The sequence below is a fragment of the Pogoniulus pusillus genome, chromosome 34 (assembly GCF_015220805.1).
Source record: "Pogoniulus pusillus isolate bPogPus1 chromosome 34, bPogPus1.pri, whole genome shotgun sequence".
Classification (NCBI taxonomy): Eukaryota; Metazoa; Chordata; class Aves; order Piciformes; family Lybiidae; genus Pogoniulus; species Pogoniulus pusillus.
Window position 1 is genome coordinate 10,503,294 of NC_087297.1, and position 18,752 is coordinate 10,522,045.

The 18,752-nt window shown below is 45.6% G+C and overlaps 1 protein-coding gene and 1 long non-coding RNA gene across 3 annotated transcripts in view; both read left to right on the forward strand.

The window, feature by feature from the left end:
• The window catches only part of LOC135189818 (XK-related protein 4-like), a 161,519-nt gene that overhangs the window by 28,427 nt on the left and 114,340 nt on the right, over positions 1–18,752 (forward strand). The gene's annotated exons all lie outside the window — the stretch shown is intronic.
• LOC135189953 (uncharacterized) overlaps positions 1–18,752 on the forward strand; it is a 40,182-nt gene that overhangs the window by 14,374 nt on the left and 7,056 nt on the right. Inside the window, exon 3 of one of the 2 annotated variants that reach the window (XR_010308389.1) lies at positions 17,614–17,765. The exons of the other annotated variant lie outside the window; for it this stretch is intronic. This is a non-coding gene — a long non-coding RNA (uncharacterized LOC135189953). Of the gene's footprint in view, positions 1–17,613; positions 17,766–18,752 lie in introns of those variants that run through there. 2 annotated transcript variants of the gene reach the window in all.

The following is an 18,752-nucleotide window of genomic DNA, read 5'->3' on the forward strand; positions in this document are numbered from 1 at the left end:
CCCCTCCCCCCAAAGGTAAATGATGTGTAATAGAAATTACAGAACCACAGGAACATCCTGCTCAGAAAAGCTCCTCAGGATCACCAACTCCAACCTATAACCCTACTCAGTAAGATTCACCTTAAACCATATCCCTAAGCACTACATCCAAACCACCCTTAAACACATCCAGGGGTAGTGACTCCACCTCCCTGAGCAGCTCATTGAGCATCTACACCCAAAATTCAATGTGAATTTCAGTTCAGCCACTCCCTCAGCCTGGAAGTGTTCAGCTTGTGTGGGCATCATATTGTAGAATGTGCATTTATCATAGAATCAACCAGGTTGGATTGGTTAGGTGAGTACAGGACTTCTGATGTGTAGGAACAGCTCAGCATTAATACAGCTGGTCAAGTCATTATCTGTGGCAGCCCTAACTCTGGCATCTAATAATGAAGTGTTCCACACATCTATTGTGAAGATGCTCTGAGACAGTCCCCAAGGCTGCCAATGAGTATTTCTGGGGTCAAACTCTGCTAAATTATTGACTAGGGTGTTGTGCTGGTTTAGGGTCATGTGCTAGCACACTCACTTGGCTTTGTGCATGTGTGGAACCTGCTACCAATGACTCTGTGATTCTCTTCTCTCTTCAAAGCAGGGTTTAGGATAGGGCACTCCCTAGTACTTAATGTTGGCCAAAGTATATTGCCATTCCAGTCCATGAAAATTTTTACCAGGGCCTTTAAAAAGAGAGTTAGGAGATTGACATCCTTTAAAATCTATGCTGTGGGAATTCACAAAGGTGGAATTTATCCTAGAAAACCTCATCTTGCATTCAGTTTGGAGGAGGGAGACTCCCCCAGGAGGGGAGTTGACAGCAGAAGACTGGTTATAGCTGCTTGGTGCTTTGAATTATCATCCTGGAAGAGCTCATCTCCTGTGCTGCTTGTAGGAGGAACCCAGGGAGCCTGGGAGAAAGTCAGCCAATGTAAATACCTCCCCGTGTGACTTTGTCTCCTGTCCTCCTTGCTTTTATCTTTCTAGCCCTAGGCTGCTGTTGCTGCCCCTTTCTTGCATTGTCTGACATTCCCCTGCCTGCTTGTACCGTACCTCATTACCAGATTTCAGGTTGGAGCACTACCTTCTCTCACCACAAATGCCTCCCCTAGAAACACTGTCAGTAGCATGGCAATGTGCCCTTATGGGATGCTGGGGTGCATTAAGAGTGTCCAGCAGATCAAGGTTCTCCTTCCTCTCTACTCTGCCCTGCTGAGACCTTATCTTGAGTACGCCTTCAGTTTTGGGCTCCCCAGTTCAAGAGGGAAAGGGATCTGCAGGAGAGGGTCAAGCAGAGAGAGATGAGGGTGATGAGGGGACTGGAGCACTGCCTGATGATGAGGGGCTGAGGGACCTGGGACTGTTGAGTTGGAGAAGAGAAGATTTAGAGGGGTTTTGATAAATGTTTGTAAACATCTGAGGACTGGGGTCAGGAGGGGGGGACAGGCTCTGCTCACTGCTTCCTGGGATAGGACAAGGAGCAGTGGATGGAAGCTGCAGCACAGGAGGTTCCAGCTCAACAAAAGGGGGAATTTCTTCACTGTTAGGGTCCCAGAGCCCTGGCACAGGCTGCCCAGAGAGGTTGTGGAATCTCCTTCTCTGGAGACTTTCAAGGCCTGTCTGGATGTGTTCCTGTGTGCCCTGAACTAGATTGTATGTCACTGCTCTGGCTGGGGGTTGGAGCTCTTGGGGTCCCTTTCAACCCCTGACATCCTGTGATCGCCTCACCTCTAGTGATCATATCTATGACTCCCATGAAAAGCTAGTAAATTTAGAGTCATAGAATCAGGCAGGTTGAAGAGACCTCCAAGCTCATCCAGTCCAACCTAGCACCCAGCCCTGGCCAGTCAACCAGACCATGGCATTAAGTGCCTCATCCAGGCTTTTCTTGGACACCTCCAGGGATGTCATCAACACCACCTCCCTGGGCAGCCCATTCCAATGCCAATCACTCTCTGTGCCAACAACTTCCTCCTAACATCCAGCCTAGACCTCCCCAGCAAAACCTGGGACTGTGCCTCCTTGTTTTGTGGACCACACTAGTGCACCATAGGTGGCTGTCCTTGCTTTTGCAGGTTGTGAAGAGGATTTGAGTTTTGTTACCAGACTTCAACTTCCAGTTGTATTAAAAGCTGTTTAAGCTTTTCTTTTGTTTTGTCTTTTCACAGAAGCCATTGTTCCTTTCCAGTAAGGTCAAAAAGAATTGACACCTCTCTTTAATCTGTTAAGCAGTACCAAGCTAAATACTTTATATGAATGAATGTAGCTGATGATGCCAATTAACTGGTAGGCTCCATAAATACAAACTGCTATGTCTGTGAAAGGCTTTTCCTTCTAGAATCTCAGGAGGGTTTATTTTTTTCATAGGTAATTTAGTGTTTTTCAATGGATAAATACTAATAGGAGGTAGCCAAAGATAACAACTGTCAGCCTACACAACATGGACATTGTCTGTGCTTTAAGCAAAACTGTTTTCAACCCCTGCTTGTGTTTCTTTCTTAAACAGTTGGAGATTTATGAGAGAATAGGGTTTGTAAACAAAATATTAGATGATTGAATCCTCACAGGCAAGTGATGAGTTGTGGTGGCTGCTGCTTGCTGGCTGCAAACGAATTAGGAAGCTAATTCATGCTAAAATGTTTGAGATTTCTCTCTGTATTGTTCAGCTGGGTCGTTATTGACTGCTGCAAAGTGAACCTCGGTACACAAACAATCCTGGTGGTTTTCTACTCCAGATAGTTGTATGTAAGGCAGAATAATGTGTTGTCAGCTCCCACCGCATTTGAAAGTCATCCCTTTGCAGCAGGTGCTGTTCCCTGATGTATTTGTTTCATTTACCTTCCAAGTCCTGCCTTTGGAATACATTTCTGTGGGCAATTATGCTAAGTACCCCCAATTTGAAAGCCTGCTGAGCAGGGAGGGACCTTTAACCTGTCAACCTTCTCAGGCAGAGACCATAACTGAAGTGCTTATGAAATTCTTATCTTGGCAAAGATGGCTAATATGCCTGGAATTGGAAAATAATAGCAGTAGCTAATGAGGGGATTTCAGGAAATGAGGATAACCAAGGAGGCCATCTCAGCCCTGGTGGGAGAGCCTTGCTTGTGGTCAGAGCATCCCTTTTGCACGGGAACTGCCTGAGGTCTGGTGAAGGGACAGCACATCCCAATGACTGGCTGCTTTCCCCAGCTGTATCAGCAGGGCTAATAATAGCTGTTTCCCCTTCCTTCAAGCTGCCTGCCTTTTTCTCCTGAAGCCATCATGCCTAAAACAGCACTACCCAATTACATTCCAAGGGAGGTTTGTGATGGATGCTTGGGAGTGAACTGATGGTGACCTGCAACACAGCCCAGGGTTGAAGGTACCTGAGGTGGGTAGAGGTGAATGGTAAATGGGTTAAGATATGATCCATGCAGCACTCCCCCCTCTGCAGTTCTTGAAGGGAGGGTATAGTAATTGTGGCTGACAGATGAGCCTTTCTGAGTGCACACTGCTTCATTCATAAGGGAAAAGGAAACACCTTGTTTGTTTGTTGGTTTCCAGATGAGTTTGCAAAGCTGCAGGCAAGTGGCAGGCTCAGTTGAGAATAAATTGTTCATCTGTGTTGCCAATATTAGGAGAGCAAGTGTCAGATTTGTCCTAAAAGAGCTTTTCCTTCATCTGCTCAAGTCAGGAAGAGCATAATTGTGTCAACTAAAGATAAGAAGCAGTTTTCTTACTGACAGCTGTCAATAAACATGAGCACAGCAAAAAATACTTGCCCACAACATGTGTTTGTAAAACTGCTAAACTTGCTGAGACATATCATGATGTTGCTGGGTTTGGTTTTTTCCCCCTTAAGAAGTGACACTAATGATTCAGTTTCCATTTTGAAGCAATTCTTTTATTGCAAACTTAGATAATATGAGAACTACTCTGGTGCTATTTGCAGGAAAATCAACTTTTTGAGAGCCAATCTACTAAATGGGGTAGAATTTCCTAATAGCTTCTGATTAGAATAGTCTTCTCTATTTTTTTGTTTCATTATTCCTGTGTCCTTCAAATATCTTCTGCCAATGCTTTATTGCATTACTTCAACTTCACTGCTGTCAGTGCAAAATTTCTCTTTCAGGGATGCTTGAATTCTGCCAGTAGGCAACACCTGCTCTGTTCTGGCAGTAATGTAAATATTTCCTTCTTGCAGGATAGTTCTACCCTGAAAAAAAAAATCCCCCCCAAATAGAGTTGTGTAGGAAGGCAATTTTCTAACATCCTGTTCATAAGCATATGCAGATGTAGTCATAGAATCAACCAGGTTGGAAGAGACCTCCAAGATCAGCCAGTCCAACCTACCCCCCAGCCCTATCCAGTCAACTAAATCATGGCCTCACCCTGTCCTCAACTGAACAAGTGCCTCATCCAGTCTTCTCTTGAACACCTCCAGGGATGGTGATTCCAGACCTTCCTTTTGGATGCCATTTGACTGGTATAAAAGATGGCATAAACACAAGGATTTGTGCATAGACCTACAAATGATAATGCTGTGTCCTCGTCCCTGTTTTCCCACTACTTGTGCAGGCACCTTTCTGGTGAAGCTTGATTTCGAGCACCATAACAAATGCCTTCTTTGATACTTGGACCAATTAATTTCTGATAGGAATATTCACCTAGTGATAACTTAAAGTCATTGAATTGTAGAACCAATCAGGTTGGAAGAGACCTCCAAGATCACCCAGTCCAACCTAGCACCCAGCCCTAGCCAATCAACCAGACCATGGCACTAAGTGCCTCAGCCAGGCTTTTCTTGGACACGTCCGGGGCAGTGACTACACCTCCCTGGGCAGCCCATTCCAATGCCAATCACTCTCTCTGCCAACAACTTCCTCCTAACATCCAGCCTAGACCCCACTGGCACTGCTTCAGACTGTTCCCTTGTTCTGTTGCTGGTTGCCTGGCAGCAGAGCCCAACCCCACCTGGCTACAGCCTCCCTTCAGGTAGCTGCAGACAGCAATGAGGTCTTGCCCTGAGCCTCCTCTGCTGCAGGCTGCACACCCCCAGCTCCCTCAGCCTCTCCTCACAGGGCTGTGCTCCAGGCCCCTCACCAGCTTCATTGCCCTTCTCTGGACACCTTCCAGCACCTCAACATCTCTCTTGAATTGAGGAGCCCAGAACTGGACACAGCACTCAAGTTGTCCTGACCAGTGTTGACTATGGGACCAGAATAACCTCCCTTGTCTTGCTGGCCACACTGTTCCTGATACAGCCCAGGATGCCTGTGTCAGGTGGGGCAAGCAGCAGGTCCCCAAGAGTAAAGGTGAATAAGTCTGCCTCCCTCATCAGCTCATCTTCCATTACAGTTTCTTTAATCATTTAATAAGAGAGACTATTCAAAAACAATGAAAAACCTCTAGAGAAAAAATGTATCAAATTAAGTAAAGAGTTGGGAATGGAGGTGAGGAAAAATATCAGTGAAATCTTTTTCTGCTAGTTTGTGCCTAGCTGGGATATTTTACTGAGAAGAATTAGATGCTAGGCTGTGAAAAGGAAACAGTGCTGATGTCTGCTGCACTCATAGGCTTGCTGAGATGTATAAGAGCAAGAACACAAACATAGATAATAGAGTTGTGCTTTGGCTGCCTCCCTTCTCTCTAAATTGTCTGTGTGACTAATCCTTCTGCTTCCTAATATCCTGGCTGACTCTCCAAACTCACCTTGAACATAAGGCAAAGTCTGGGATAAGGTAGTGGGGTGGGAGGAAGGTGGAAGGGTGGTTGGGAGCCTCTCCTGGGGACTCTGGTTTCTGGGAGGGCTGCTGTGTTTCTGTATTACCTGTTTAACTTGTCTATAGCTGTATCTATTGTAGATACCTGCTTGTGTATTGTGCTAAGCTGTCAACACAAAGCTTCCTTCTTCAATTTCCAGATAGACTGAGTCTAGTCTGAGTGATTTTAAGTGTGTGGGGCAGCAGGTATCACCCAAACCATCACACTTTTCTATAGGTGCCAACAGTAAAACCACACAATCACTCCTTGAAACTTATTTCCATGCTTTAAATGGAAGATCTCAATGCAAACATGTATCAACTGACTACTTCTGTTAGAACTCCTCAAACACTTCAGAAATGACAGAAATGAAATCAAACCAGGACAGCTTTCCATCATGATTTGTAATGGTTTAGCTGGTCCATATTGTGTCTTTTAAATGAAAACAAAAACCATTCTCATCTTCTGAAAACTCTGGCCCAAGTCCAACATGACAGCTACCCTCCAAAAAGTTAATCCAAATTAAATAGAAGTGTGAATCCACAGTGGATTAATTAAATGACATTAAACTCTCGTGTGGATACTCTGAATCAGAATTAAAAGTGTCTTGGTTCAATTTAAGTTAATTTCCAGAGCAAATTAGTTAATTATGTGTGCTGTAATTTTGAGTGAAAGTGTCTACACAGAGGTTGAATATGTTTTGACTAATCCACTTTAAAAATTAACTCAGATTAACTTTCTTGAGTGACCCTTGTCCTGGCAAACCCTTGGTAGCTCTAAACAGTTGAAGTAGGCAGTGCTGGAAGAAGAGAGCTGTGATCATGATGAGGAGCTAGAGTTATCCAGACTGAAGAAGAGAAGGCTTAGGGGAGACCTCATTGCTCTCTACAACTACCTGAAAGGATGTCGTGGGCAGGTGGGGATGGTCTTTTCTGCCAGGCACCCAGTGACAGAACAAGAGGACAGAGCCTCAAACTGCACCATGGCAGGTTTGGGCTGGATGTTAGGAAGTTGTTCTACATGGAAAGAGTGGTTGGCATTGGAATGGGCTCCCAGGGAGGTGGTGGAGTCACCATCCCTGGAGGTGTTTAAGAGGAGTCTGGATGGGGCACTTGGTGCCATGGGTTAGTTAATCACAAAGGTTAGGTGATAGGTTGGACTTGATTTTAGAGGTCTCTTCCATCCTGGTTGATTCTGTGATTGAGTGGCTCAGGTTTGACCTTTTGGGTGTCTGTTTTGTACAATCAAGAAGCAGCTTTATTTCTTGGGAGAGGTTTGTTTTCTTCCTTGTCTTGAAATTTGTTTCTGTCCAAGGAGGGAAGAAGAGTCAACCAGCCTCAAAAATGAACTGCATGTGATGGTGCAGTTGATGTTCCCACAGGAGGTTGCTCTAAGTGATATATTCTTTTGTGCATCAGGGCAGGGAGATCCCAAGTATTTTTGCTATTAGAAGAGCAGAACATAACAGCATATCTGAAATGGTGAGGAATGGAGAGAGAAGGCCAATTAACAGTTTTTTTTATCCTGGAAAAAAAAAAACCATGATCCACCACAGACTCTTCCACTCTTGATTAGAAGTTGGAAGGGAATCATTGCTGAGGATGTGCTAAGAATGTGAAGACAAGAGTGCTTCTCTGCTACAAGGAAAAGGCAAATTAATCAGTAGCTTTACATGGTGAAATAATGTGAGGTAGGAATGGTTACAGCTGGGATAGAGAGGAGAAAGTGAATGTGCACAGCAGAGCAATGGAGAGGAAGTGGCAAGGAAGAGGCAAATTGACAAGCAGAGATACCTCATTAGGGGAGATTCTTGTGCAGACTGTGGACACTGTCCCACCTTAGTCTGGACCACAGGTCTTATGAAAGGACTGTAAGGCATTAATTTGATCCAAGAGGGCCAAATGTGGGGTGGAAGAAATGGTGACAAACCTACCCTGTAAGGTGTTCCCTGAATCACTTTCTTAATCTGTCCTAAGCTTCCTGGTTCTGGTGTGATGTTTTGGACTTGTTGACTGTCTCAGCTGAAGGCATGGAGAGGAACATGTTTCATTTTCCTCCAGCTGATCACAAAGGATGATGTACAGAGTGGAGATGTTCTGGTGCTGTACAAGACCAAAGTACTGCCAAGAGAAGAGCATCTGCCCCATTGGGAAGAGAAGGGAAAAAATCAAAGAGGAATAGGGACTCAGTTGATGCCTTGTAGAAGTAGTTCTTCCTCTATTGACACATGGACTGAGACATTTTGGTCAACTTCTTTTCCTTAATTGATATTTTATGGTAATGATTTGTCATTATAGGATGTCAGGGGTTGGAAGGGACCCAAGGAGATCATTTAGTCCAACCCCCCTGCCAGAGCAGGGCCACACAATCTAGCACAGGTCACACAGGAACACATCCAGACAGGCCCTGAAAGTCTCCAGTGAAGGAGACTCCACAACCTCTTCAGGGAGCCTGTTCCAGTGCTCTGGGACCCTTATGACCAAGAAGTTCCCCCTTGTGTTGAGCTGGAACCTGCTGTGCTGCAGCTTCCATCCACTGCTCCTTGTCCTATCCCACGGAGCAAGTGAGCAGAGCCTGTCCCATGCTCCCTCCTGACTCCTGGTCCCCAGATGTTTATAAACATTGATTAAATCCCCTCTCAGTCTTTTCCAGACTAAGCAGCCCCAGGTCCTTCAGACTCTCCTTATCAGGCAGTGCTCCAGCCCTCTAATCATCCTCATAACCCTCTGCTGGACCCTCTCCAGCAGATCCCTGTCCCTCCTAAGCTGGGGATCCCAAAACTGAAGGCATTATTCAAGATGAGGTCTCAGCAGGGCAGAATAGAGAGGAAGGAGAACCTCCCTTGATCTGCTGGACACACTCTTCCTAATACCCCAGCATACTCTTGACCTTCTTGGCCACAAGGGCACATTGCTGTCCCATGGTTAGCTTGTTACTGAAGTTTCTTGTTATCCAAGTCTCTTAAGGCTTCAAGACTCTGTGCTGTGTCATGATCATGTGCTAGAGAGAAGCAGCTACCGAGCTAAGAGAACATCAAATGCACATTTCAATTATCTTGGCAAATCTGTCATTATATTTATCCCCTTTTGTTACTCTGTGTCCATTAGGAGAGCCTTTAAGCCCAGATATCAGCCTGCCAGCACTTAGAGAAATTACAGCAGCTACTGCTAGTAAAAGGGAGAAACAGGTGCCTAAGAAAATGAGGTTTTTAAATGCCTGTCTTAATTTCACTGCAAGAATAAGCTCTGGATACAAAGCCCTGATTGGAGAAGTGCAGAGAATCTGAAACAAGTTGCACGAGTGTCTTGACTCCAGTTTTTAACTAGGAGGAAATTTTGCCACATTTTCATTTGGTATTATCATCAGAGCACAATTTCCATGCCTTTCATATTCTAAAAACTCCAGCATGACACACACATTTATTTCCAGCATGGAATTGTGCTGCTGAAGCACTTTCTGTTTGGCATGACGTCCTTTTGGGTTAATTTTCTCCCCCCTCCCCCCTCCAGATCCGTTTCATCTTTTCAGAATATAAGTGGCACACCATTGACCCTTCAACTTCCTGCTCCTTCCCTCCTGTCTTCAGTACTCAGATGACTGAGTTGGGAGTGTGTTCAAGTGGTGGCATCTGGCTCTTTGGGGAGCTCTGTGAGCGATGACGTTGGCAGTTTTACAGCTGGCTCTTCCTGCGTTGTGGGGTGAGGCTGAGCTTTTATCTTTCAGATAGCTCTGCTTTGCAAGAACCATAGAATCAGTCAGGCTTGGAAGGGACCACAAGGTTGTATCTTCTCAGAAAATAGGGAAAACTGAAGTAGAATTTGGGGACAGGCTGGAGACCAAAAAATGCTGATGGATGTGAGAGGGTAAGAGAATCATAGAATCAAGCAGGTTGGAAGACACCTCCAAGCTCATCCAGTCCAACCTAGCACCCAGCCCTCTCCAGTCAACCAGACCATGGCACTAAGTGCCTCAGACAGGCTTTGCTTGAACACCTCCAGGCACAGCAACTCCACCACCTCCCTGGGCAGCCCATTCCAATGCCAATCACTCTCTCTGCCAACAACTTCCTCCTATCATCCAGCCTAGACCTCCCCCGGCACAACTTGAAACTGTGTCCCCTTGTTCTGTTGCTGCTTGCCTGGCAGAAGAGACCAACCTCACCTGGCTCCAGCCTCCCTTCAGGTAGTTGTAGACCGAGGTAAGCTGTGAAATGCTGGCATCAGGATGCTGTGTCACTGGAGGAGGAAGTTCTCCAGAGTTTTCACTTTAATCAAAGCTGCTTGATTATAATCTTTGCTTATAAAGTGTTCTGTGTGTTCTCCATGAAGCATTCCAGGACTGAGGGGTTTTACATAGCATTTCTAATGAGATGGAGTTTGAGCAAATGCACCGTATCTGAGTTGTTAGGAGCCCATAATCTTCCTTTAATACTTGGAAATAGCAACTTCTGCCTAATCTCTTTCCAGTTGTAAGACTGTAATGTACTCATTTGAAAGATTAGCTGATATTTGGTAAGGATGTCTCAAGTAAAATGTGAATCAGCTTAAAGGACTTAGCAGAAAACCAGAGATATTTCTATTTCATAGGAGAGTGAATTGCAGCTTCTGAGGATCCTGTGTTCACACTCCCAGTCCCAGCCAAGGGACACAAGTTGTTAATGAACTGTGAAGGTCTTAGGAGTTTCATGTGTGTTGGCTGATTTGATTGTGGAACTATATCTGATTTTTAAGGAGTTAATTTTGACCAGAGACAACTGGCACACAGAGGAGCATAGCCATGGCCTTACACAACCCTTCTGCTGTCATTTAAGAGGCAAAAGTAGGGAGCTAGCTCATTTTGCAGATGATTATGACTCTCCTTTCCTTCTCCCTGGGGGAGGAAGATGAACAAAACTGGCCAGACTCAGAAGGGCCAGACAGGAGCCTCGGGGAGAGCACTGAACTTAGGGAAGATAAGATGTAACCTGGCTTTTGCGTCGGTGTGTTCTCCAGTTGATTTCTCCCCCCCCGCCTATGGTTTCTGAAGAAGCTCTTCCAAGTTACTGTATTTGTCATCCAGTCATGTCTCTTCAGAGAGGTGTCCCTAGCAGATGTCAAACTCATTAGGACCTGCTGAAAAATGAGGCTAGTATCCAGTGAAGACATCTGATGGATGAACACAGGAGCGTTTTCCTGTTGAGGTGCACACCCTTGGTACATCTCCTAGTATTCCTTGATGATGAAACCTAGGCACATAACCCTGCTGCCTCTGAAAAGAAGCCCAGTTGTGAGAGTAAAAAGAGACCTGGGGTACACACCAGCAGATCATTTGAGCAGAGAACTTCGGTGAGTGTGGTGTGCATTAGGAAGAATCTGGTGCTCCAGCTCAGTGGTCTCCAAAGTAGGGTGCAGACATGAGGCTATCCATTGGGGTGTGGGAAGAAGACCTCTTTTGTGCCATTCATACATAATGTGGTTAAAACAGTGTTTATCTTTGTCTCAGCATTTCTTTGGTGGGGCTGTGCTTTACAAAATGCATAGCATGTTCCTCTACAGTAGTATTCATAACTAAGAATGTCTTCTGCTGCAGGTACTTTTTTCTGGGTAGGTGCTCATGATGCAAAAAAAATACCCCAGTGTGGGGACCACTGCTTTAGGTGAGTTCTGAGCTGAAGGATTATTCTGCCTTCTGCAAGGCAGGAGAAAGGTCAGCTCTGTCTGAGAGGGTTGCCTTGGGAGGGCATCCTCTGAAGTCACAAATGCACAGCCTCTCTGCTGTAGATCTGCCAAGAACATGTCAGTCCTGTCAAAGGGTAGTGTGTGACTGGGGAAAGGTTTAGAAGAGAGATGACTTCCAGCATGATGGAATAGTCTTTGCTTGCAAAATGTTTTGCTACTGCTAGCGGGAGGTGTCCCTGCCTATGGCAGGGGGTTGGAACTTAGGTGATCTTTGGGGCCACTTTCAACCTAAACCATTCTATGGTTCTACTTAGTAAAAGGTAGTTAACTTCTCATTATTTTCCTTTCTAAATGACTGGATTTACTCTGAAACAAGGAATTGGTGACTAAAGGGATCTAAATATGGTAATTCATCCTGGTGGATAACAAGCTGTCTGTGGGACAGCAATGTGCCCTTGTGGCCAAGAAGGCCTTATGGGATTTTGGGGTGTCTTAAGAAGAGTGTGTTTAGCAGATCAAGGGAAGTTCTCCTCTGCCTCTACTCTGCCTTGTTGAGACCTCATTTTGAATAGTGTGTTCAGTTTTGGGCTCCCCAGTTGAAGAGGGACAGGGATCTGCTGGAGAAGGTCTGGTGGAGAGCTATGAGAATGTTGAGGGGACTGGAGCACTGCCTGATGAGAGGCTGAGGGACCTGGGGCTGCTTAGTCGGGAGAAGAGAAGACTGAGAGGGGATTTAATCAATATTTCTAAATATCTGAGGGCTGGGGGACAGGCTCTGCTCACTGCTCCCTGTCATAGGACAAGGAGCAATGGGTGTAAATTACAGCACAAGAGGTTCTGCCTCAACACAAGGGGGAACTTCTTCTTGCCTGTAAGGGTCTCAGAGCACTGGCACAGGCTGCCTAGAGAGATTGTGGAGTCTCCTTCTCTGGAGCCTTTGAAGGCCTGTCTGGATGCATTCCTGTGTGCCCTGAGCTAGACTGTATGGTCCTGCTCTGGCAGGGGGGTTGGACTCGATGATCTCTTTGGATCCCTTCCAACCTCTAACATCCTGTGATCCTCTGAAGCAGATAAGTTTTCTGATGGAAACTCTATTTGAAGTTTTAAAGTGATGAAATGCAATGAAAAATGAATGTGAGCTGCTTTGTTGCTGATGCCAACTGTTATTCAGCAGAGTAAGTGTACACTTCTTTGTTTATTACCTTGGCAGATGAATGTATGGAGGAAGCAGGGCAGAAGCCTGACCAGCTCCATGCATTTGCATCAGGAGAAAAATAGCATGAAAAACAAATGGGAAACCCAGTAAAGGTCTAGCATTAATCAGCAGGATCAATTGTTCAAGGCATCTCCCTGAACTTTAGAAAACAGCATGAATGCCATGAAAACTCTTAAAACTAGGCATTATCTATTATTGATTTAAGTATTTCAGGTTCTGAATGCCTGCTTCTACGCTGCTCCTTGGTGAGTGCTGGAAAATGGCCAAGAAAACCTCTCCATGCCCCCAGGTCTTATGATCTACCTGTAAAGAAGAAAAAAAAAAAAGGGAAAACCAGTGGAATGTTAATTTCTCTTCTGCCTGGTTTTTAATGACTGTTGTTGGCAAATGGAAATAGTTAGAGCTTGTTTGTTAAACACAGGCTGTCAGGAACGCACTGAGGTCTTCTGCAGTGTCTGTGCAGAAAGACAGACAACCACGATTAAAGCCTACAAACAATCATTTCTAAGCTCTCACCCCAGCTGGCTTGGAGAAGAGATGCTATAGCCTGCAGCATGCCCTAGGTTTGGCAGAACTGGATCTGTTGACCTGACAGACTGAAAGCCAGGATCACACAGGAGGAAAATCCTGAAGGCATGGCTTATGGAAGTGAGGTGCTTTCAACTTATGCCTTTGGGCTGCTTCCAGCTGACAATCATTTGGAGAAGTCAATTCTCTGGTTGTTCAGGGACAAAACAGTTCTGTATCAATTTCTCTGTCTTGCTCTTTGCTTGGATGGGCATACTGTGGGTGAAAAATTAGCTGGATGGCTGAGCCCAAAAAGTAGTGGTGAAAAAAGTTTAATTCAGTGCCTGGTCACAAGTGGTGGTCCCCAAGGCTCTGTTCTGGGGCCAGTTTCTGTTGAATATCTTTTACCAAAGATCTAGATGAGAGGATTGAGTGTTCTTTTGGTAAGTTTGCAGATGACACAAAGTTGGGTGGAAGTTGATCTGCTTGAGGGTAGGAAGGCTCTGCAGAAGAATCTGGACAAGCTGGGTTGGTGGGACAAGATCCTGCACTTGGGTCACTACAATCCTATGCTACATGCTTGGGGCAGAGTGGCTGGAGAGCTACCTGGCAGAGAATAACCTGGGGCTGTTGGGCAGCAGCCAGTTCAATATGAACCAGTGAGTGCCCAGGAGGGTAAGAAAGCCAACAGCATCCTGGCCTGGATCAGCAATGGTGCAAAACACTCTTGCTAGTTGCTATCTGCTGTCAGCACTGTGCCCTAGCTCGTGCCATGCAATTCTCCTTAGAGAATTGAGATTTGAGTCAATGATGCTTCTCCTGGGCCCCTCACGGGGTGAATCTCTGCCTGCCCCTTCTCATGCTGTCAGTCCTTTGCTGAGATAGACCTTTCACTGCCTTCCCATGCTGTTACACTGCAGAGTCCACATGACCCTGTAGTCTTTCACTGCTTAGGCAGCAGCAGACAGTGTCCATTTAATACTAAACCCAAATAAATCCAATTAAATTACAGGATTTTTTTCTCTCCAAGACATGGCTTCTGCACCTGGGATTAACTAAACTCTAATCCAGATAATACATGATGGAGGGGTAAGCAGAAAATATATACAGCAGTATTGGCTTGGAAATGGGATCATGAACTCTGCTGAGATTCCTGCAATATCACCAACTTCATCTTTAGCTGATCTCTGTTGGCTTAAAAAATGTGGAATTCTAACTTGAATGAATTTGAGGATTTGCTTCCTTCTATTTGTGGGCTTTTAAAATCAAGGAGAACAATTACAATCATGGAATCAACCAGGTTGGAAGAGACCTCCAAGCTCATCCAGTCCAACCTAGCACCCAGCCCTATCCAATCATCTAGACCATGGCACTAAATGCCTCATCCAAATTACTTCCAGATACTTCCCCCTTCCTCTTTCCCCCTTCTCCCCCAGCATATGGCTCAGAATTGCATTAGTTTTGAAAGTTGTATTATTTTTATGTGATCTCATTATATTCCAGCCTTAGGGAAAAATCCCAATTATTGTGTGATTTGCTTGAGTTGGCAACACTGAGACAGTAGCATGCTACTGTGTGGTGTATCTACTGTCACAGCACTCAGGTGACTAATCTGCTGTGTGGCTTCTCTGTTCTCTGGAGGGGGGGGGCTTGAGAAACCCCTTCCTTGGAATGCTAGTCTGACTGCTGACCCTCTAAGTATCTTGCACTTGAGTAGAAGCTCCCAGAGAATTACTTGATGCTGCTTTCCATTCTCTATTGTGGAAGTGATGAGAGATAGAGCAGACAAAAGGAAGCCCACAGGTTAATGCCTCTAGGAATATTTAGTATTTGACACATGACCACTTTGCTCAGAAGCCTTTCTAGCAATCTTTTAAAGATGACATCCATACCTCTCAAAATAGCACCGCAGTGTATTACTCATCAGTAATGAGCTAAAACTCATTTTGCATCTTCCTTGTAATGTTTCAATTGACAGGCTGAAGGTTCTTTGTGGGTTTAAGGTATACTGTGATTTATTGATGGGTAGGGATTTGTTGCCCAAGATTTGGTCTGAGTAAAACAGTGTAGTGCAGGAACCCAAATTCTGGTGGTATTTACCCTATTACCTCAAATTGGAATGCGTTGACTTGAATTAATAATACTCCAGGTTTACACTGAGCTCATGTTCAGAAAGCTTTCAAGAGAAGGCAAATGATGATTTGTTTAATAGTCTGTAGTTCAAAAGATAATAAACCAGGATGAGATCTCTAAGACTCATCTTTGAGCTGAATTCCCAGTCCAGTCAGTGAAAATATTAATGTCACTGCAAGAGTTGAATTCATGACCTTTGGAAGCCTCTCTTGGGTTTGTGCTTGGATTAAAACCTTTGAAAGAAAAGCTTTGGTGTTTTCAAGGCTCTGTAAGGGCACAGGAGGCAAGCTGAAGGTTGATGTAATGTAAAAGTGTACCTTGTAAAGATGAGGTTGTTATCAGAGAAGCATTTTCGTTGAAGGAGACTTTCAGGATCCTCAAGTCTAACCATTAACCCAGCACTGCCAGGTCACCTCTAGACCATGTCCCTCAGCACCACATCTATGTGACATTTGGATCCCCACAGGGATGGGGAGTCCATCACTGCCCTGGGCAGCCTGTTCCAGGGCTTAACTCCTTTAGGGAAGAAATTTTTCCTAATATCTAACCTAATCTTCCCCTGGCATAACTTGAGTCAGCTTCCTCCTCTTTCTAAGGAGAAGAGATTCATCTCCCCCTGGCTTCAACCTCCTTTCAGGTGCTTGTAGAGACTGATAAAGTTTCCCTTGAGTCTCCTTTTCTCCAGGCTAAACAACCCTGAAATAATAACATTTGCCTATACTGTCATTTATTAGACATGCTACTCTTGCCTTGTTTAAATTTCACTGCAGTATTTCTTTCACAGAAGCACTCAGGGCTCCTATCAAGGTAAAGGAAAGAGAAGAGCAGTAACTGTCTTCTGAGTGGTTATCCTAAGAACAAAAAGTAACCACTTGTTCTGGTGGCCAAGAGAGCCAATGGCATCCTGGCCTGGATTAGGAATATATGTGGCCAGTGGAACAAGGGAGGTTCTTCTACCCCTGTGCTAAGGACTGCTCAGGCCACACCTTGAGTGCTGTGTCCAATTCTGGGCTCCTCAACTCAAGAGAGATGTTGAGGTGCTGGAAGGTGCCCAGAGAAGGGCAGCAAGGCTGGGGAGGGGCCTGGAGCACAGCCCTGTGAGGAGAGGCTGAGGGAGCTGGGGGTGTGCAGCCTGCAGCAGAGGAGGCTCAGGGCAGAGCTCATTGCTGTCTGCAGCTGCCTGCAGGGAGGCTGTAGCCAGGTGGGGTTGGGCTCTTCTGCCAGGCACCCAGCAACAGAACAAGGACACAGTCTCAAGTTGTGCCAAGACAGGTTCAGGTTGGATGTTAGGAGGAAGTTGTTGTCAGAGAGAGTGATTGGCATTGGAATGGGCTGCCCAGGGAGGTGGTGGAGTCACTGTCCCTGGAGGTGTTCAGCAAAGCCTGGCTGGGGCACTTAGTGCCATGGTCTGGTTGATTGGCCAGGGCTTGGTGCTAGGTTGGAATGGATGATCTTGGAGGCCCTTTCTGACCTGGTTGTTTCTATGATTCTTAGTGGCTGAGTGGGCCAAGAAATCATTCAATTTGAATGAGTATTAGGAAATAATTCCTGTGGGGAGGGAGGAACCACTGAACAGAGAGAATCTCCTTGTCTGGTGCATCTCCTTCATAGTGATGTTGCTTTGCAATAGAGAAGGGGAACAGGAGCTAGAAGAATCATAGAATCAATGTGGTTGTAAGAGACCTCCAAGCTCATCCAGTCCAACCCAGCCCTGGCCAATCAACCAGACCATGTCACTGAATGCCTCATCCAGGCTTTGCTTGAACCCCTCCTTCTACATTGAAGCCAACTACAAAAGTTGAGGTGTTTATTCTTCCTGTAAGATCCTCTCAGTTCTACTGTAAGGCAAGGATGGTGTCCTGGTAGACAGGACTAGGAGAACATCATCTTTGGGGCAGCTATTCCAGCAAAACACTTATGGAAGAAGTAATCCCTGTTCTCCTGCAGCCTCTGCTCAGCTGAAGGAGCAGTGATGCTGAATGCACTTAATGTGGAATTCGAATCCTAATTATGAAGAAAAGCCTTCTGAATATTGGGATAATGACAGTTCTAGGGGTGTATTAATGACTCTGTGTGAAGGAAGATGGGGCTGGGAAATGGCTAATCAAAGCAAGAGCTATTTTAAAACGATTCCAATTTTATCTCATGACCTTCATGAAAAATATGCAATATCTGGATCAGTAAATACTCTGCCTCTTTTTTTTCCCCTTGCTTAGTGCTTCTAAAAATGTATTTCTATTTTGCTACACAGGAAATAGTGAATGCATAACACTTGGGACTGAATAGGGGTCAAAATAAACTTCTTATTCCCTCTATTTGCAGAGTTCTGTCAGCTGCTCAGTCCAGGGGTGGTCGAATCCCCATCCCTGGAGATGTTGAAAAGATGTATCAGGAGTAAAAAAAGTATCAAGAGCTGTGCATGGACTCTGCCATCATCAGCATCTCTTCTTAAATGCCAGAGAGGGCATCATTTGGAACTGGGATGGTAAAGTACCTGAAATAGGTCATTCTGGGCACTCCAGATTACATGCTGTCTGGGCATCATGGTGGCACACCATAGGTTATCTGTTCAAAGTCACCTTCAGCCTGTGGAATGAGGTTTGTCAAGTTGCAGCAGTGTTTGTGCTTTAGCCAGGGCTGCTGGAGAGACATGGGGGGGGTGCTCTCTGCTGAGACATGGTGGGGTGCTCTCCACTCACCTGATGGCTAAGGGTGAGGTTTCTAACTGGGAGTGCTTGCATGAAAACTTCGTCTAGCAGGATATGACTGGCATTGCTGGACAGCTTGGTCCTGATGGTTTGCCCCTGGGTCTGAGATTTGCTTGTGAATTACTGTTGATGTGGTGTCCAGAGAAGGGTCATGGGGATGAGCAGAGAGCTGGAGCACCTCTCCTATGAGGGCAGACTGAAAGTTGGGGCTGTGCAGTCTGCGGAAGAGGAGGCTCCCAGGTGACCTTCTTGTGGCCTTCCAATATCTGAAGAGGGCCTACAAAAAAAGCTGGGGAGGGACTTTTTGGGCTCTCAGGGAGTGACAGGACTGGGGGGAATGGAGCAAAGCTGGAGAGATGGGTAGGTTCAGGCTGGATGTGAGGAGGAAGTTGTTGAGCATGAGAGTGGCGAGAGGCTGGAATGGGTTGCCCAGGGAGGTGGTTGAGGCCCCATGGCTGGAGGTGTTTAAGGCCAGGCTGGATGAGGCTGTGGGCAGCTTGATCTAGGGTAGGGTGTCCCTGCCCATGGCAGGGAGGTTGGACCTAGGTACTCCTTGTGGTCCTTTCCAACCCTGATGATTCTATGAAGGATGCAGTTTAGAACTAGGCTGGGTAGAGTTAGAGAATGGTTTGAGTGCATCTGTCAGTTCTTCCCCTCTCAGTTGGAGCTCTCTTGCTTTGTGTAGCTAAATGCTCCTGATGCTGAATAAAGGGAGGCTGATTCAAGAAATGGTGGGAAGATCTTACATGCTTA